Source organism: Lithobates pipiens, unplaced genomic scaffold, assembly GCF_037356315.1.
Source record: "Lithobates pipiens isolate NorthernLeopardFrog02 unplaced genomic scaffold, aLitPip1_a1.2 Scaffold_19, whole genome shotgun sequence".
NCBI classification, from domain to species: Eukaryota; Metazoa; Chordata; class Amphibia; order Anura; family Ranidae; genus Lithobates; species Lithobates pipiens.
In genome coordinates, this window is record NW_027507764.1 from 561454472 (window position 1) to 561475659 (window position 21188).

Below are 21188 nucleotides of genomic sequence, written 5' to 3' on the forward strand. Positions count from 1 at the left end.
CAGCGGCATGTGAAAAGCCCCATCCGGTTGTTATTTTACACTTTGGGTGGGTAGTTGGGGGCACTTGACTGAAGAAGGAATTTCAAATATTCTGAAGACTTTTCTTTTCACTTTCTTTATCTACAGGTCAGGAATAGAAATGTCCTACTCTGTTCAAAATGAAAAAGAAAAAAAATACTGCTACTGTCTAACTATATCCTGAAAGCTTTGAGTGACAGCCTCAGAGGACGGGCAAGTAAGATGGAAGACCATCATGTAATAAGAGATAACTACACTGGTACACGGTGTATGCAAGAGCCATGGCTTTCATGAGACAACTTCAATATAATCAAGAGAAAAAGTTTACCTGAGCTGTAATGCCATTTAGTGGGCTTTTGGAATTTTTCCAGAGAGTAAAAAAATACTTTAAGTCTACTTTCACACTGGGGCGTTGGGGGAATTTTACTGCTGTTTTTGCGGAGCTTTTCAGGCGCTATCGGGGAGCTTTTAACCCCCCACTAAGGGCTGAAAAAGGGTTAAAAGTGACCATAAAGCGCCGCTTTTCCATCACTTCAGCGACGCTGCCCATTGATTTCAGTGGGCAGGGTAGCTTTAGGAGCGGTGTATACACTTGCTCCTACAGTGCCTCAAAGACGCTGCTTGCAGGACTGTTTTTAGCGCCCTGCCAGCGCACCGCTCCATGTGAAAGCACTCGGGCTTTCACACTGGCGTGAGAGGAGAGGCTCTTTACAGGCGATATAGCGCCTCAGTGTGAAATCAGCCTTAATGTACAGACAAATGTATTTATACATGGATGCTTGTTACAGCACACATTGACGGTTTGTGTATTTTTCCTTGCTGACGCTGCCATTTTGTTTGGCTTTAGTATAAACAAAGATAGACAAGTACACCAGCCTCCCACCACTGAATCTTCAACAGGCCTCAGTATACTTGGATCATCCCTGTGGGGTTTTAGTTCACATATTCAACCTATGTAACACAGATCTCCACCCAGAGTTACTGTAGCTCATTGTGGCCCTTTAATAGGTATGCAACTAACCATTTTGACAACCTTTACACTTTGCACATACAGAGCAGAGGTATACCTTTAAAGCCCTGGTGCCCAACCTGCGACCCTTTGGTATATGTTGCGCGTCCCTCGGACTTCAGAATTCTGTATTGGGAACATTGATTAGGGTAACATGTTCCTAGCCTCATGCAAGACGTTCCCAGTTCCTAGACTCATGCAAGACGTTCCCAGTTCCTAGACTCATGTAAGACGTTCCCAGTTCCTAGACTCATGTAAGACGTTCCCAGTTCCTAGACTCATGCAAGACGTTCCCAGTTCCTAGACTCATGCAAGACGTTCCCAGTTCCTACCCTCATGTAAGACGTTCCCAGTTCCTAGACTCATGTAAGACGTTCCCAGTTCCTAGACTCATGTAAGACGTTCCCAGTTCCTAGACTCATGTAAGACGTTCCCAGTTCCTAGACTCATGTAAGACGTTCCCAGGCTCCTGTAAGACATTCCCAGTTCCTAGCCTCATGTAAGACATTCCCAGCTCCTAGCCTCATGTAACATGTTTCCAGTGCCTAGCCTTATGTAACATGTTCCTAGCCTCATGTAACATGTTTCCAGTTCCTAGCCTCATGTAACATGTTTCCAGTTCCTAGCCTCATGTAACATGTTTCCAGTTCCTAGCCTCGTGTAACATGTTTCCAGTTCCTAGCCTCGTGTAACATGTTTCCAGTTCCTAGCCTCATGTAACATGTTTCCAGTTCCTAGCCTCATGTAACATGTTTCCAGTTCCTAGCCTCATGTAAGACAGTCCCAGTTCCTAGCCACATGTAAGATGTTCCTAGCCTCATGTAGCACGTTCCAAGTGCCTAGCCTCATGTAGCACGTTCCAAGTTCCTAGCCTCATGTAAGACATTCCCAGTTCTTGGCCTCATGTAAGACGTTCCCAGTTCCTAGCCTCATGTAAGACATTCCCAGTTCCTAGCCTCATGTAAGACATTCCCAGCTCCTAGCCTCATGTAACATGTTTCCAGTTCCTAGCCTTATGTAACATGTTCCTAGCCTCATGTAACATGTTTCCAGTTCCTAGCCTCATGTAAGAAATTCACAGTTCCTAGCCTCATGTAAGTCAGTCCCAGTTCCTAGCCACATGTAAGATGTTTCTAGCCTCATGTAGCATGTTCCCAGTGCCTAGCCTCATGTAAGACGTTCCTAGCCTCATGTAATGCCGCGTACACACGAGCGGATTGTATGGCGTACTTAGTCCGTCATACAATCCGACGGACAATCCGTCGTAGTTTCCACTGAACGGACTTGACCACACACGGATACACAAACAGTCCGTCGAAAGCTTGCGCGATGACGTGTACAGCACGTACGACGGGACTAGAAATAGGAAGTCCAAGACACAGCAAAGCACCCTTCCGCCATGTAAATCCTTTCTGGGCATGCGCCATTCTTAGTCCGTCGAACTAGCATACTGACGACCGTATTGTCCGCTGAAACCAAAGTACGACGGACAGATTTTTGGAAAATCCGAAATTCTTAGCACTCCGGACTGCACGCTGAAAAAGTCCGCTGAAGCCCACACACGAGCGGATTGTCCGCTGAAATGTGTTTCAACGGACTAAGTACTTCAAACAGTTCGACCGTGTGTATGCGGCATAAGACATTCCCAGTTCCTAGCCTCATGCAAGACGTTCCCAGTTCCTAGCCTCATGTAAGACGTTCCCAGTTCCTAGCCTCATGTAAGACGTTCCCAGTTTCTAAACTCACGTAAGAAATTCACAGTTCCTAGCCTCATGTAAGACAGTCCCAGTTACTAGCCTCATGTAAGACGTTCCCAGTTCCTAGCCTCATGTAAGACATTCCCAGTTCCTAGCCTCATGTAACATGTTCCCAGTTCTTGGCCTCATGTAAGAAATTCCCAGTTCCTAGCCTCATGTAAGACAGTCCCAGTTCCTAGCCATGTGTAAGATGTTCCTAGCCTCATGTAGCATGTTGCCAGGTACTAACTGTTTTAAAGGCTAACTGCAGGTCAAGCAGGGGAAATCTCCATCTTAGCTACATCTAAAGCAAGTTAAGTATTCATTGCCATGTCCCTTCATGAAAGGATCTGATGGTATATCTCTCCAATGGGGACACAGACAAACTAATTTTATATTATAGATATATATTATATATATATATATATATATATATATATATATATATATATATATATATATATATATTAAAAACTCTGACACAGGTTAGTAAACCTGGGCATGGGGGGGACGGTTTTAAGTTAGATGTACCCAGAATTCCACTTTAAGGCACTGCAAGTCATATTATATAGGAGATGATATGTTCATAATTTCTTCCATAACCCCTCTCACCCTTTCTTTTACACTTTTTCTACTGTGTCATTTACTATGAATATTTACCTATATAACGCTCAATGCACCCTTAAAGGAGGGCTCTCCATGTACACCTGTATACTCTAATATGGCTATTAAGTGGGATTACATTAAGACAATCTACCAATAATTCATTTATTGAAAAATATTAATAAAAATGATCAAAAGAAATAAATGTTTTCATCTACGGTGAGCAATGCTCCTCATTATGTTTGTGATATGTATGAAGATGTGTGACAGAAGAACAAAAATATCAACAAAGCAGACTGAAAAATGCAACTTACTCTCCTAGACTTCGATCAGGGAAGGCAAATGAAAGGTAAAAGAGAGAAAAAGCAAAATACTAATTAAATCAATGTTAGAAATCACAGAGCGATTTAACAAGAAGCCATTGAATGTAATCTTTTGGAAAGTAAAGTAACATCTTGAGATGCCTCTTCTAGAAGCTGCCATTCTATGACTCCTGGGCTTTATAGTTGTTCCTAGCTTCACTGCGACATCCCAGGTGTCCGAGAAGGACAGCTTCCGTCTGAGGCCTCTTACCCAATTTTATCGGTTTCATGACAGGCTCTCCTTACACAAGACATGGGAGGTTAGGATTTTGACTTTCCAAACTCAATCAGTGCTAGGGTCTGCTCAAAGCCAGGAGCAGATAGGAATATGTTAGATTTATGTTAACATTTTATACAGTTATCCATTTCATATTGCTTACAGTGTGAATTCCCCTAATGAAGGAAGGCCGGGATTACAACTAGAAAAGAGGCTATTCCTCCACCGGGGAAGGGACTTTAAATGTGGCAAGTGAGAAACCAAATAATATATACAAAAAAAATCCATGTCAAAAAAACATCAGTTTTATTGTATCTTGTTAAAAGACGCCATCTAGATTAAAATCAACAGTACAAAACAATCAAACGTACATGTAAAGGTATAGCAAGCGTGCAACATCCGACCTGTTTCGCTGCATATGCTTCATCAGGGTACACGCTCTAAAGATGGCAGCTAAGTGAAGTGTCAAACAATTAAATAGACAAAAACCTGTACAGTTGCTTTTTAACTATCCATCTTTTTGGAACGGTGTCATCCTGGATAAAAAGTGTTTGCGATATGTAACTCCACCTTCTTGGCCCATAAGTGTAGGGCTTTTAGGCAACTTTAAAGGTACAAAACAATCAGACAAATGTAATAAAGATGGCAGCTAAGTGAAGTGTCTTAAACAATTAAAAAGATGAAATCCTATGCATAACCCTCCATCCTAGAGTAGGAACCCAGTAGGCCCAGAAGCCCCACACCTATGGGCCAAGAAGGTGGAGTTGCATATCTCAAACACTTTTTATCCAGGATGACACCATTCCAAAAAGATGGATAGTTAAAAAGCAACTTTACAGGTTTTTGTCTTTTTAACCACTTAAGCCCCGGACCAATTGTCAGCCTAAGGACCAGAGGTCTTTTTACAATGTCGCACTGCACTGCTTTAACTGGTAATTGCGCGGTCATGCAATATTGTACCCAAATGAATTTTGCGTCCTTTTCTTCCCACAAATAGAGCTTTCTTTTGATGGTATTTGATTGCCTCTGCGATTTTTATTTTTTACGATATAAAAGGAAAAAGACTGAAAATTTTGAAAAAAAATATATTTTCTACTTTTTGTTATAAGAAAAATCGAATAAACTCAATTTTAGTCATACATTTAGGCCAAAATGTATTCAGCCACATGTCTTTAGTAAAAAAAAAAAAAAATGTCAATAAGCATATTTATTGGTTTGCGCAAAAGTTATAGCGTCTACAAACTAGAGTACATTTTCTGGAATTTACACAGCTTTTAATTTATGACTGCCTACCTCAAACCTCCCCCCCCCCCCCCAAATGACCCCATTTTGGAAAGTAGACACCCCAAGGAAATTGCTGAGGGGCACGTTGAGCCCATTGAATATTTTTTTTTTGTCCCAAGTGATTGGATAATGATACAAAAAAAAAAAAAAAAAAGTTTACAAAAAGTTGTCACTAAATGATATATTGCTCCCACATGCCATAGTTATATGTGGAATTGCACCCCAAAATATATTCTGCTGCTTCTCCTGAGTACGGGGATACCACATATGTGGGACTTTTTGGCAGCCTAGCCGCATACGGGACCCCGAAAACCAAGCACCACCTTCAGGATTTCTAAGGGTGCAAATTTTTGATTTCACTCCTCACTACCTATCACAGTTTCGAAGGCCATAAAATGCCAAAATAGCACAAAACCCCCCCCAAATGACCCCATTTTGGAAAGTAGACACCCCAAGCTATTTACTGAGAGGCATGTTGAGTCCATGGAATATTTTATATTTTGCCACAAGTTGCGGGAATATTACAAACTTTTTTTTGTTTGCACAAAGTTGTCACTAAATGATATATTGCTCACACATGCCATGGCCATATGTGAAATTACACCCCAAAATAAATTCTGCTGCTTCTCCTGAGTACAGGGATACCACATGTGGGGGACTTTTTGGGAGCCTAGCCACATACGGGACCCCGAAAACCAATCGGGGGGGCCGATTTGTGTGCCTATGTGTACCTACGTGTCAGTGTAGTGATTGGTGCACACTTACTATGTCCTCTCCTCACAGTCCGGTCAAAAAGACCGCCCCGAGGAGAGTGACATCACTTCCTCCTGCCTGTGTTTACACTACACAGGCAGGGGAAGCTTCTCATTCGCCAGGAGCGATCGAGAGGGGATGGCCAGAAACCAACGGCCATCCCCTCATCCCGGATCGCTCCTGAAGCGAAACGGATCACCGCAGCCAGCAGGAGGGGGTCCGATCGGACCCCCCACCCGCTGGAAGGCAAGCACGTACGGGTACGTGATTGTGCCCGTATATGCCATTCTGCCGACGTATATTTACATGCGGCGGTCCTAAAGTGGTTAATTAAGACACTTTACTTGGCTGCCATCTTTAGAGCTTGTACCCTGAAGAAGCATATGTAGCGAATCGCGTCGGATGTTACACGCTTGCTATACATTTACATGTACATTTGTCTGATTGTTTTGTACTGCTGATTTTAATCTAGATGGCATCTTTTAATCATATACAATACAACTGATGTTTTTAATGACGTGAGGGTTTTTTGTATATACTTTCTTGGCACATTTAAAGTCCCTTCTCCCGGTGGAGGAATAGCCTCATATCCGGTTGGATCCTGGCCTTCCTTCATTGGGGAAATTTACATTGTATGGAATTTGAAACTAATGGGATGGTTCCACAGTGAGACTCTTTTTCTTTGTTTGTGTTTGCCGGGTCCACCTTTTCCTTTATTCATTATCCATTTGAGAGGTGGTCTCAGCGGGGGACATCAATAGATTCACAAAACTATTAGATAAGCACCTGAACGCCCACAACATACAGGGCTATACAATGTAATACTGACATATAATCCCACACATAGGTTAGATTTGATGGACTTGTGTCTTTATTTCAACCTCACCTACTAGGTAACCATGTTTTTAGAATTTTCCAAATGTTTTCCATCTTTTCCATCTGTGTGGAAGCAGTGGTCTCTCTGCAGAGACTTATAGCACTGCAATCACTAACTGCTCCAATTTTAACTCCGGTGTGTCGGATCTTTGCAAAGAGACCACTACTTTCACACAGAAAGGGTCTTCCTCTAGCACATACTGGCAGGAGAGAGGTTTTTCAGGATGTCTATGATTTGAACACTCTTTTGTTTAGCCACTTCAGGGAAACCTGCGCTAAAAATTCAACAAGGTCTGTCACCAATTTCCTTCTGAAAACACTAGTTGCCTGGCTGTCTATGCCTTCATGACTGAGTCACAGCTCTGGAACAGCAAGCAAATAATTCACCCTAAAAAATGCTGTTTGACTGGGTCAAACAGCCTTTTTTACACAATGTGGATGATTAACCCTTTGGGTTCCACAGTGAGTATAACAAGCATGCTTTACTGCATATACAGAATGATTTTACTGTTGTGGGTTTAGTAACACTAAGTATGTGAATTTAAGTTGATATCAGCCTCAGGCAATCTTCTGTGCGACAGCTTACAGACTTGGAATAGAAGAAGCAACACACAGAGCCAACCAGTTGTGCTGCAATGCTTGTGGTAGAGAGAAGCATGCTGACAGAAAGAAAGAGCAGACTGACAGAGAGATGAGCTTATCAGTCTGCTGCTCCTCCTTCACCGTCCAGTCACAGGCTGAAGAAGGGACCAGACCTAGCTGTATTATTTAACTGCAGAAGGAAAATAGTTATGTTTCTAGGCTGGCTGCGCTGTGTTATGTGTAAATAGTCTGGCAGGTAAAACTGCTCCAAAAATATGTATTTCATCAGTGTATTTCGCTGCTTGGCTAGAGAAATAGCTCAAGAAAGACTCTTGGTTTTACTATAACCCGCACCAACCAGCTCACAATCCCTTTGTTACCCAATCTGCCCCCATGCCCCTTCGTTACCCAATCTGCCCCCATTATCCTTTACAAGGTGTCCCCTATATCCCAGCACTGTCATCTTCCAGAATTCCCCGCTCATGCCATGTCCATCTTCTCTAAAGTGGTATAGTCCTGACTTTGAACCTCACTTATCAATTGTCTCATTCTCTTGAAGGCATGCTTCTAACAGTTTGGCTCTGCTAAATCCCAGGTCCCTGCCCATTCTAAGCTGTTCCCCAAAAGCCCTGCTTTGCTGCGGTCCCAATTTTCCCCCCACATTTATTTTGGCGGCAGATCTTTTATATTATGTACACACTGCTGTACATCATTATATACTTCTTTTACTAGTTATTTAAACTCTAATCCGACTGCAAGGAGGCCGGAGTATTCAAGAAGACACATTCTTCTATTCTAAAAGCGGTGTATTATTTCTTTCATCTTAGCTCACTTTGCAGTTCTTTCCCCAATCAGTCTGATTTTGGTTCAATGCTTTGCTTGTTAGCAGAGTTTAGAGACTAACAAAGGTGACTACAATGGGGGGGGGGGGGGGGGGGGCTGGGGGAAATCAAAGATGGGCCTCAAAAGATGAATTTCTGGATAATAAAAGGATAAGCAAGAATCTGGTTGGTATGATTGTAGGTAAGACTTACTTTTAAAAGTTTAAAATACCGTATTTATCGGCGTATAACACGCACATTCATTTTAACCACTTAAGCCCCGGACCATTCTGCTGGCCAAAGACAAGAGCACTTTTTGCGATTCGGCACTGCGTCGCTTTAACTGCCAATTGTGCGTCGTGCGACGTGGCTCCCAAACAAAGTTGATGTCCTTTTCCCCCCACAAATAGAGCTTTCTTTTGGTGGCATTTGATCACCTCTGCGGTTTTTATTTTTTGTGCTATAAACCAAAAAATAGCGACAATTTTGAAAAAAAAAGCATTACTTTTTACTATAATAAATATCCCCCAAAAATGTATAAAAAAACTATTTTTTTTCCTCAGTTTAGGTCGATAAGTATTCTTCTACATATTTTTGGTAAAAAAACAAAACGCAATAAGCGTTTGACTGGTTTGCGCAAAAGTTATAGCGTTTACAAAATAGGGAATAGTTTTATGGCATTTTTTATTAATATTTTTTTTTATTAGTAATGGCGGCGATCAGCGATTTCTATTGTGACTGCGACATTATGGCGGACACATCAGACACTTTTGGCACTATTTGGGACCATTGTCATTTATACAGCGATCAGTGCAATTAAAAATGCATTGATTACTGTGCAAATGTGACTGGCAGTGAAGAGGTTAACCACTAGGTGGCACTGTAGGGGTTAAGGGAGTGATTCTAACTGGGGGGGGGGGGGGATCACTGCTCCAGATTACAGGGAGCTGTGATCAGTGACAGTGTCACTAGGCAGAATGGGGAAATGCTTGTTTACATTAGCATTTCCCCGTTCTTCCTCTCCGTGAGATGATCGCGGGTATCCCCACAGACATAGAGTCCGCTGAACCCTAGATCACGCTCACAAAGCTCTCGGAGGGCGCGTGCCTCTTAAAGGGAAAAGTACAGGTACATGATTCTGCCGTAGTACATCTGCGTGAGGCGGTCGGGAAGCAGTTAAAGTGGAGGTCCCCCCTCAAGTGGACCTTCCGCTCATTGGAATCCTCCCCCCCTCCGGCGCCACAATTGGCACCTTTCAGGGGGGAGGGGGGTGCAGTTACCTGTACAGTACAGGTATCTGCACCCACTTCTGGCGTAGATTCTGCAGAAGGTACGCCCCTTTCCGCAGAATCTACGCTCCTTTCCGAAAGTCCCCCGCTGCCTGCTGGGAAACACACGGATCCCAGAGACAGCGGGGATCATTCTTATTGAGCAGTGCGACTCGCGCATGCGCAGTAGGGAACTGGGAAATGAAGCCGAAAGACTCCACTTCCTGATTCCCATACCCAAGATGGCGGCGGCAGCACCCGAGAGACGATCGAGAGATCGGCTTCGGGTGCCGACATCACGGGCGCGCTGGACAGGTAAGTGTCACTATTTTAAAAGTCAGCAGCTGCAGTATTTGTACCTGCTGGCTTTAAAAAAAAAAAAACGCGGACTCCCGCTTTAAGAGAGAAGTTTCTGTATATATAAAAAAAGAAAAAAAAAAAACTTACATTTTAAATAAGGAAATTTGAAACAAAATAAGGGTCAGTGCCCAGCTGCAGCCTCACCATTGCCATCAATGCAGCAGCCTCACCATTGCCATCAATGCAGCAGCCTCACCATTGCCATCAGTGCAGCCTAGAGAGGACAGGGAGGGGTGGTGGAACGAGCACCAACAGATTACAGTGAGAATCTCCTATGATAGACAGAACAGTGGTCCAATGGCAATGCCAAGAGATGGAACTTCCTATTACAGAGGCCGCTAAGTAAACAGGAGATTCTCACTGTATGTAATTTGACGTTTGGCCCCCTCTGAGGCAGCTACAATTTAAGTATCGGTGTACAAGCACCCGCTATTTTCACCTGATTTTCAGGGTGAAAAGGTGTGTGTTATACGCCAATAAATACAGTAAGTTGAAACCCCACAGCAAAGGGCAGAAACATTATTTAGCAAAAACAATAGCTCTAAAAAGTATTCCTATCACCTCAAAGATGGGAAACAAGTGAATTTTCAGACGATACGCCTGTAAAATAAAAGAGGTCACAACAGCTAGAAAAGACAACACTGCAGGGAGTCAGGCGTTCCCCTAAAAACGTACACCATTTCTCCACAGAACACGGCCCTTTTCAGAGCTGTTATTTCAGACCAAGAATGGATAAAGCAGCCACCTGCTACAAAACAAGTCTCTATATAAGAATACTTTGTTACAGCCTAGAGCCAAGGCACCTACACAATATGATCCTTGTGGTTTTGTTTTACTGTACAAGACAATAGAAACAATGAGTCTTCTTCTCATGTCTCTACAGTATTACATGCACTGGGAGAATGAAGGGGAAAGGCAACAAGATATAAAATTTAGAGGCACTCTGCATAAATATATACATGCCCATCTAAAGCTGGCTATATGCTAGTAGAATTTTGTTTGAAATGTTTTGTTTTGAGAATGTTTGGCTTTCTAAGGCCCCAGTCACACCTCAGTGTTTTGTAGCTTGAAGCTCAAAGGGAATAAACGCTGGAGGAGAAGAAAAAAAAGAAATAAATCAAATATTCTCTATGGAGATGGTTCACATCTCCACTCCAAGGCACCTGAAGCTCAAAAAAATTCTGAAGCTTTTTTTGTAGATCAAATTGGGTAGATTTGTACGTTTTCCACGTATTTTTATTCCAATAGAAAACAATGGAAATTTGCGTGTTTTTGTGCGTTGTCACGCATTTTTGCGCAATTTTCTGCTCAAATGAAAATATGTAAAAAAAAAAAAAAAAAATAGAATATATGAATAAAAGTAAAATAAATACAAAAAACTAAAACAATCTCCATAAATAATGTCATAAATAATAATTAACCCCTAACTTTAACCGCCTCCCGAATGCCTCACGCAGATATAGGTCGGCAGAAGGGCACGTACAGGCAGATTAACTGCAATTCGTCCTGGCATGCTGTCAATCAACTTCTGGGCCACATCCTGATGGCAGCCCGTTCTTGCCAAACCAATGCTTGGAGTTTGTCAGGAATTTGTGGGGGTTTTTTTTTTTAGTTCACCTGCCTCTTGAGGATTGACCACAAGTTCTCAATGGGGTTAAGGTCTGGGGAGATGTTTGGATGTTTTGTTCCTCAAGCCACTTAGTTATCACTTTGGTGCTCCATCACCATCATCAACTGTTCTTGGATGGTTGGGAGAAGTTGCTCTGGTAGGATGTTTTTGTACCATTCTTTATTCATGTCTGTGTTATTAGGCAAAATTGTGAGTGAGCCCACTCCACTGACTGAGAAGCATCCCCACACATGAATGATCTCAGGATCTTTACTGATGGCATGAAACGGGACTGACGTTGGCGTTCGGCTTTTCTTCTTCGGACAAGGTTTTTTTCCACATGCCCTAAACAATCAGAAAGGGGGTTCATCAGAGAAAATGACCCCAGTTCTCAGCAGTCCGATACCTGTACTTTTTGTATTTCAGTCTGTCCCTGATGTTTTTCCTCAAGAGAAGTGGCTTCTTTGCTGCCCTTCTTGACAGCAGGCCATCTTCCAAAAGTCTTCTCCTCACTGTGCGTGCCGATGTACTCACACCTGCCTGCTGCCATTCCTGACCAAACTCTGCACTGGTGGTGCCCCCATCCCACAGCTGAATCAACTGTAGGAGACGGTCCTGGTGCTTGCTGGACTTTCTTGGGCGCCCTGAAGCCTTCTTCACAAATGCAGTGGAAATGTTTCTTTATGGAATTAAGTTAATTTTCATGGCAAAGACAAAAGTTACATAGTAGGTGAGGTTGAAAAAAAAGACACAAGTCCATCAAGACCAACCTATGTGTGTGATTATAGGTCAGTATTACATTGTATATCCCAGTATGTTGCGTTCGTTCAGGTGTTTATCTAATTGTTCCTTGAAACCATTGATGCCTTCCGCTGAGACCATCGCCTAGGGAAGGAAATTCCACATCCTTGCCTACAGTAAAGCATCCTCTACGTAGTTTAAGGTTAAACCTCTTTTCTTCTAATTTTAACGAATGGTCTTGTTAAACTCCCTTTTGCGAAAAAGTTTTATCCCTATTGTGGGGTCACCAGTACGGTATTTGTACATTGAAATCATATCCCCTCTCAATCGTCTCTTCTCCAGAGAGAATAAGTTCAGTGCTTGCAACCTTTCCTCATAACTAATATCCTCCAGACCCTTTATTAGCAGAGCAGAAAGCAGTCTCGAGCTCTCTGCTCAGGGAGTGCCTGAGAACCGAACAATCGGTGGTGTTTGATCACTCTGTTCTCAGTGTTAGAGCCAGCAGGGGACCGATGCCGCATCCACCTAGGTAAGTATGGTTAAAAAAAAAAAAAAAAAAGTATTCCCATACTTCTCTTTTAATAACCCCCAGAATTCCTGCTGTAATTACCTCTGCGATTAATGAGCTGTCAGTGCCCATGCAGTTGGTGTAGCTATCTGGATATTTGAAATCTCTTCTCCCTCTTCTTCTGCATTTTCCAGGACGGATCAGAGCGAAGCTCTCTGCGGGTGTTGAACACTTAGAATCACTCTGATACACCCCTGAGGAGCTACAGAAAGGAGGAAAAGAGCGAGCATTTCAAATACCCAGGACTGCTGGACTGACTGCGTGGGCACTGACAGCTCACCATCCACAGAGGTAAGTACAGTGGGGACCTGGGGGGTTAGGAGGGTGTAAATACATTGTTCACCTTTTAATTTAATCTGAAAAGGTGAACTTACATTTAATAAATACAGATCTACTTTAATTTGTGTCCTTTATATCTGCTTTGAGTTCAGCTTTAAAACAAGGTTATTGTGTTTCACTGTACAAAAAGTTCCATGGCTGTGGTCTAGCCTAATGTGTTTAAACTTGCTGTACAGCAAACCTTTGTTCACACCTTAAGCAGAATATCCTGTACTATCCTGTCTAAATATACAGAGATGCTAAAAAATCAAAAAAAAAAAAATCATGACTGGCCTTAAATTAATATATATATAAAAAGCTAAATCATAAGTATTTTCTTACGGGTTTTAAACTGAGACCTACACTGGGTACCTACTATACGTATGCTCTATTCTACTCAATTCTCATTATACTTATGGTTCAATTGGTCTTAGAAATTTACAGATAAAAAGTATACTGTATACAGTGCCTTGCAAAAGTATTCACCCCCTTAGCCTTTTTTCGTGTTTTGTAGCCTCACAACCTGGCATTAACATGGATTGTTTGATGATTCCCATTATTTAATTTACAGAACATGCCCACAATTTTGAAGATTTTTTTTATTTTTATTCTGAAGCAAACAACAAATAGGACAAAACAACCGAAAAAGTCAATGTGCATAACTATTCACCCCCTCAAGTCAATACTTTGTAGAGACACCTTTTGCGGCTATCACAGCTCCAAGTCACTTTGGATAAGTCTCTGAGCTGGCCACATCTTACCACTGGGATTGTTGTCCATGCCTCCTTGCAAAACTGTTCCAGCACCTTCAAGTTGGTTGGTCAAGTTGGTTGGTTTGCGCTTGTGAGCAGCAATCTTTTGTCTGATCACAGATTTTCTATTGGATTGAGGTCTAGGCTTTGACTAGGCCATTCCAACACGATTACATGTTTCCCCTTAAACTACTCAAGTGTTGTTTTAGCAGTGTGTTTGGGGTCATTGTCCTGCTGGAAGGTGAACCTCCGTCCTAGCCTCAAATCACACACAGAGTGGTACAGGTTTTGCTCGAGAATATCCCTGTATTTAGCACCATCCATCTTTCCTCAACTCTGACCAGTTTCCCAGTCCCGACTGCTGAAAAACATCCCCACAGCATGATGCTGCCACCACCATGTTTCATGTGGGGATGGTGTTCTTTGGGTGATGTGATATGTTGGGTTTGTGCCAGACATAGCGTTTTCTTTGATGGCCAAAAAGTTTAATTTTAGTCTCATCAGACCAGAGCACCTTCATCCATACATTTGGGAGTCTCCCACATGCCTTTTTGCAAACTCAAAACGTGCCATTTTGTTTTTTGCTGAAAGTAATGACTTTCTTCTCTGCCATAAAGCCCAACTCTATGGATCATACAGCTTATTGTCATCCTATGTACAGATACTCCAGTCTCTGCTGTGGAACTCTGCAGCTCCTCCAGGGTTACCTTAGGTCTCTGTGCTGCCTCTCTGATAATTGCCCTCCTTGCCCAGTCCGTGAGTTTTGGTGGGCGGCCATCTATTGGCAGGTTTGCTGTTGTGCCATGTTTTTTCCATTTGGTTATGATAGATTTGATGGCGCTCCTAGGGATCATCAAAGATTTGGATATTTTTTTATAACCGAATCCTGACTTGTACTTCTCAACAACATTGTCCCTTATTTGTTTGGAGAGTTCCTTGGTCTTCATGGCAGTGTTTGGTTAGTGGTGCCTCTTGCTTAGGTGTTGCAGCCTCTGAGGCCTTTCAAAATGGTGTGTATATGTAATGACAGGTCATGTGACACTTAGATTGCACACAGGTGGACATCATTTCACTAATTATGTGACTTCTGAAGGTAATTGGTTACACCAGAGCTTTTTATGGGCTTCATAAGAAAGGGGGTGAATACATATGCACATGCCAATTATCCGTTTTTAATTTCTGAAAAATAGCTTTATGTATATATTTTTCGAATTTTACTTTACCAACTTAGACTATTGTGTTCTGATCCATCACATATAATAATAATAATAAAAAAAAAAAAAAAACATTGAACTAAAGGCTGTAATGTAACAAAATAGGTAAAAAGCCAAGGGGGTGAATACTTTTGCAAGGCACTGAATTTAAATGTACATCACATATGGCCAAGAATATGGATACAATAACAAATCTGTTACAGAGGGGCAACAAAAGCATCTCATAGATAGAGCAACACATAACAGTATATTCATGTAGTTATATAACATGTATCTCATGTGGCATGAATGCAGAAAAAAAGAAGGAAAGCAGAGATAGAAGGTTGGGGTGCGCAGGTAAGATAGGTTTTGATAAGCTCAGTTTGACTTAGAAAAGCAATGCCTTTACACTCGAGTCAACCCCACAAAGTAAAGATAAGCCCCTCTAGCCTGGTAGGATCCTGGTGGATGGTGAGGCAGCCAGTAACACATTTCCTGTCTTAGGATGTCTCCACTTCACTGGAGTAACAGAGACATCTTTAGAAAGCAGCATTGTCAGTCTGGGGCAGGGTGGATTTGATTTAAATCACAATTTAAATCACTAGTAAAAAGGCTTGATTTAAATATTTTTTAAGAGCAACTGTCATCTCTGTCCCTCAGCGGCTCCTCCTCTGACCCGCTGTTGACTCACCGACAGTCCCATTCACTTTAATAGGGCAGCTGGTGATGTGGCAGTGACACAACAAGCTGAGGGACGTGGCAGCAGCAGGGGAGTGGATGCCCACTAACAGGCGCTGCCATGATGTATCTGAAATGATTGGTGCTCTTTAAATGTAAGGACTCTTTAATATTTGCAAACAAAATTTAAGGTTTCCTATTTAGAATTATAAATTGTCAGGATAGAAAATATTCCCAAACCGGGCCTCTTGAAGGCCTCTTTCACACTGGGGCACTTTGCAGGTACTACAGCGCTAAAAATAGCGCCTGCAAAGCGCCCTGAAACAGCCGCTGCCGTCTCTCCAGTGTGAAAACATGAAGGCTTTCACACTGGAGCGGTGCGCTTGTAGGAGGGTCAAAAAAGTCCTGCAAGCCGCATCTTTGGAGTGCTGTAGGAACGGTGTATTTACCACCCCTAAAGCGCCCCTTCCCATAGAAAACAATGGGGCAGCGCTGCAAACCCGGGAGGTTTTATCCCTTTTTGGGCCATTAAAACTGTCGAAATTGCATGAATCTCAGCTCACGGAGCTTGAATTAATTTAATAGGTTTACCTAAAATGTAAATATTGCAGAATATACAGCCTCATGCTACATAACTAAGCTCCATTTCATGTTGAATAAACTAAATCATTAATGTATATTAAATTGAAAACTATCTTTAGATAGATTTTTACTCCAAAAGCATTTTATTAAAATTTGATAAAAATTTAAGGGGGAGAATCCCCGGTGTCACAAGACAATAGCTCAGCTAGGAGGTATCCCGCTGGCAGCTGATGAGTGATCCATTATTAAAGTGGTTGTAAACCCTTACAACACACTTTGATCTACAGGTAAGCCTAGATTAAGGCTTACCTGTAGGTCCAAGAAATATCTCCTAAACCTACACGGTTTAGGAGATATTTGCCGAAAGACAGGTACCGCTGTCTACGGCGCATGCGCCATAGACAGCGGCGCGCAGGCGCACTGAGCTCGGCACCGCCGACGGCGAATATGCAGCGCGTGGCGGCTCCCGTGCGCATGCGCGGGAGTGACGTAATCGCGGCTTCGCCGAATGACAGCGGCGGTGCGGACGAGACCCACCGAGAAGATGGATGCGCCGGACTACAGGGGACAGCGGTGACTTCGCTGGCTCCTGTGTCAGGTAAGTGACACATAATGGGCTACTATGCGATGCATAGTAGCCCATTATGCTTTACCTTTGCAGGGAATGAAAGAGGAAGTAAACTCATCAGGGTTTACTTCCTCTTTAAGGATGCGGCGGCCGCCCATTCCTTAACAACAGGATATTCACAGTTTGCTAAGGAGCCTTTCCTATGAGAAAAAATAAATAAAAACGCAAGACAAACGCATGTTCACAAACACAAACTGCATAGATGTGAACCTAGCCTAAAAGAGGCATTATTTTAGGGTTTAGCGGTCACATCAAAATGAAGACCCATTAAAAAGCATAAAGAAAGGTAATAAAATAAATGACGTGCAGGGTAAACCAATCATAGGCTGAACATATGACAAGTGAGGATGAGCTCTGGCATGTTCGCACAACCCACGTGTAGAGCCCGCCATGAAGTCGGCACTGCGCTAATCACAGGCAGCGAGACATTTCCCGCCTGTGATTAGCGCAGCACCAACTTCCTGGCGGGCTCTACACGTGGGTTGTGCGAACACGCCGGAGCTCATCCTTAGTGACAAGCTGGATTTAGAACCTCTCTTTCTAAATTATATTAAACAGCAAACATTACTGAGTACAACACTGCTCCTCACACCTGTCTTTTTTTCTTACAATGCTCCAGCGTTTTTCTCAGCGTGAACACTATATACCAAGTAAAGTGACACAGCAGCAGCCTCAGATGTTTATCCACAATGAAACAGGAAGATGCTCACTGAAAGCGCTCAGTTTCAAAAACACACCGAAAGAAAACAAGTTTCACAAGATTCTACAGCCACAGGGGTTTATTTACTAAAGCCGGAGAGTGCAAAATCAAGCTCGTTTCTGTATAGAAACCAATCAGCTGCTAACCTCAGCTTGTTCAATTAAGCTTTGACAATAAAATCTAGACGCCGATTGGTTTCTACGTATAGGTGAGACTGATTTTGCAGTCTCCAGCTTTAGTAAATAAACCCCAACGACACAATTGTGCTGGAAGGTCAATGGCTGCCACTGTTAAATGAAATCTACAGTCTTTTATTTATAATATTCACTACGTAAAAAGTTGCATTTTTTATAATATATTTTGCACTTCTTTTCATACATGATACTTTCAAAAAGAAGGATGCTCAAAACATTGATAGTTTTCTATTTTAAAGAGGAAGTAAACCCTGATGAGTTTACTTCCTCTTTCATTCCCTGCAAAGGCAAAGCATAATGGACTACTATTCATCGCATAATAGTCCATTATGTGTCACTTACCTGACACAGGAGCCAGCGAAGTCGTCGCTGTCCCCTGTAGTCCGCCGCATTCCATCTTGTTGGTGGGGTCTCGCAGGCCTGCCGCTGTCATTCGGAGAAGCCGCGATGACGTCACTCCCGCGCATGTGCACGGGAGCCGACACACGCGGCAGCTCCGTCGCTGAGAATGCCGCGCTCAGTGAGCCCGCCGTTTTCGGGCAAATATCTCCTAAACCATATAGGTTTAGTGTTGAAAATATATTTATTGAACATTTCAAGTAAAAACAATAATAGACAGTAACCTTCATGAAGCAAATACAAGCAGGAACAGTAACAGGACTACATTTATGAATGGACGGCTAACGACTATCAACCACAGTCGGTCCCGTCGGAAAGTTTGGAAAACAGGGAAAACAGCCTGTTCCCGATCCACAAGGCCACAGTAGGGAAAAAATACTCATGGGTTACTACATGAGACAACGTGTAATTAGCATTACGAAGTAAACCATATAGGTTTAGGAGATATTGCTTGGACCTACAGGTAAGCCTTAATCTAGGCTTACCTGTAGGTCAAAGTGGTTTGTAAGGGTTTACAACCACTTTAACCGCTTTAACTTCGGAAGGTTTGCCCCCACTTCATGAGCAGGCCATTTTTTGCGATAAGGCACTGCGTTACTTTAACTGACAAATTGCCAATCACCGCCAGACCAGTCATATGAGAACACTGTACTGCAATGGTGACTGTATGTATATAAAAAAAAAAAGTTTTTTATTATTTAATTTCTTCATTTTCCAAAAATATTACAACTTCAAAAAACTTGCCATGCCTCTTACTAAATACCCCAGACTGTCTACTTTCCAAAAATTGTAATTTGTGGGGTCTTTGTACTGTCATGGCATTTTTTAAGTACTTTGAGAAATGAGATAGCTTGCCAGTACATCAGGATTGATCAATTTTACAATATACATATACATATATATATATATCACAGTTTGTAGACGCCATAACTTTCCCACAAACTAATTAGTATACACTTAGAGATTATATATATATATATATATATATATATATATATATATATATATATATATATATATATATATATATATATATATATATAAATTCCAGAAAATGTACTCTAGTTTGTAGACGCTATAACTTTTGCGCAAACCAATAAATATGCTTATTGACATTTTTTTTTTACCAAAGACATGTAGCAGAATACATTTTGGCCTAAATGTATTTAGAAATTTTATTTAATTGCATACGTTTTATAAACAGAAAGTAGAACATATTGGTGTTTTTTTTCCCCCAAATTTTCTGTCTTTTCTCATTTATATCATAAAAAATAAAGAACCCAGTGGTGATCAAATATCATCAAAATAAATCTTTGTGTGAAAAAAATAATATGAATTTAATTTCCCTACAGTATTGAATGACCGGGCAATTGCCAATGACTGGGCAAAAGTTAAAGTAGCACAGTGCTGAATAGCAAAAAATGGCCTGGTCATGAAGAGGGGTAAAACCTTCCGCAGTTTAGGTGGTTAAAACAAACCGTAATGCTATGTACACACGATCGGACATTCCGACAGCAAAACCGTGGATTTATTTCCAACTGATGTTGGCTCAAACTTGTTTTGCATACACACGGTTACACAAATGTTGTCGGAAATTCCGAATGTCAAGAACGTGGTGACGTACAAGACGTACGACGAGCCGAGAAAAATTAAATTTCAATAGCCAGCGTGTCTCCTTCTGCTCAATTCCGAGCATACGTGGACTTACGTGCGTCAGAATTGGGTACACATGATCAGTGTCTTCTTGTCGGAAAATTTGAGAACCTGCTCTCAAACAGTTGTCGTAGGAAATTCCGACAGCAAATGTCCGATGGAGCATACACACGGTCGGAATTTCCGACAACAAGCTCACATCGAACATTTGCTGTCAGAAAATCCTATCATGTGTACGGTCCAGAAGAATTTGCACACCTCTTGTTTAGCTGATTCAGCGGTCCATTTTTGGCACATGATACAAGGATCTCTGTGGGTTGCTGGATGTAATCAGACATGAGTCTGCTTATATGTGCCCACATCTGGGTCCGTTCCAGTTCGCTTTTACTGACCTGACCAGATGTGGGCAAACAGTGGTGGGCGCACATCCGATTACATCCGGCCAGCCACAGAGATGACCTTTTTCATTCATCACAAGATGGAGGGAAAATAAATCAGAAAGGACACATGTGACATGCATGCACATGCTGATCCGACAATGTAGGGGAACAGTCTAGGACAGGGGTAGGCAACCTCGGCACTCCAGCTGTGGTGAAATTACAAATTAAAATAAATAATTGCAAGACTGACTCCCAAAGGCACAATAGGATTTGTAGTATTTGTAGTTTCACTACAGCTGGAGTGCGGAGGTTGCCTATACCTGATCTAGGATAGAGCTGTACAATTAATCGTTAAAAAATCGTGATCTCGATTCACCCCTCTGACAATCTCTGAAACTTTCATATAAACAAGTGGAGAAACTATCTGCTCACTCAGCTGTCAAAAGAAAACATCCAGGCAGTCCGCCAAGTTTTTTTTTTTTAACTTGCAATATTGTAACTAAGCTTCCTTCTTAGATCAAAGGGATAGAACTTCTGTGTAAGTAAACTGGCCAGACTGCAAAGTTTTCAACAAGTGTAAATGCAGGAAGTTTAACCACTTAAAGTCTAAATCTTTTTCTGACAATTCTTTCTTAAGTTAAAATCAATATTTTTGCTAGAAAATTACTTGGAACCCCCAAACATTATATATATTTTAGCAGAGACCCTAAGGAATAAAATGGCAATTTCTGCAATATTTTATGTCACACTGTATTTGCCCAGCGGTCTTTCAAATGCAATTTTTGGGGAAAAAAGCTCACTTCAATGAATAATAAATAAATAAAAAAACAGTAAAGTTAGCCCAATTTTTTTGTTTTAATGTGAAAGATGATGTTACGCCGTGAGAATCAGGAAAGAATCGTGA

The 21188-nt window shown here is 41.9% G+C and overlaps 1 protein-coding gene across 6 annotated transcripts in view; it reads right to left on the reverse strand.

The window, feature by feature from the left end:
- Nucleotides 1-21188, reverse strand: part of ASAP1 (ArfGAP with SH3 domain, ankyrin repeat and PH domain 1) — a 436411-nt gene that overhangs the window by 83843 nt on the left and 331380 nt on the right. The gene's annotated exons all lie outside the window — the stretch shown is intronic.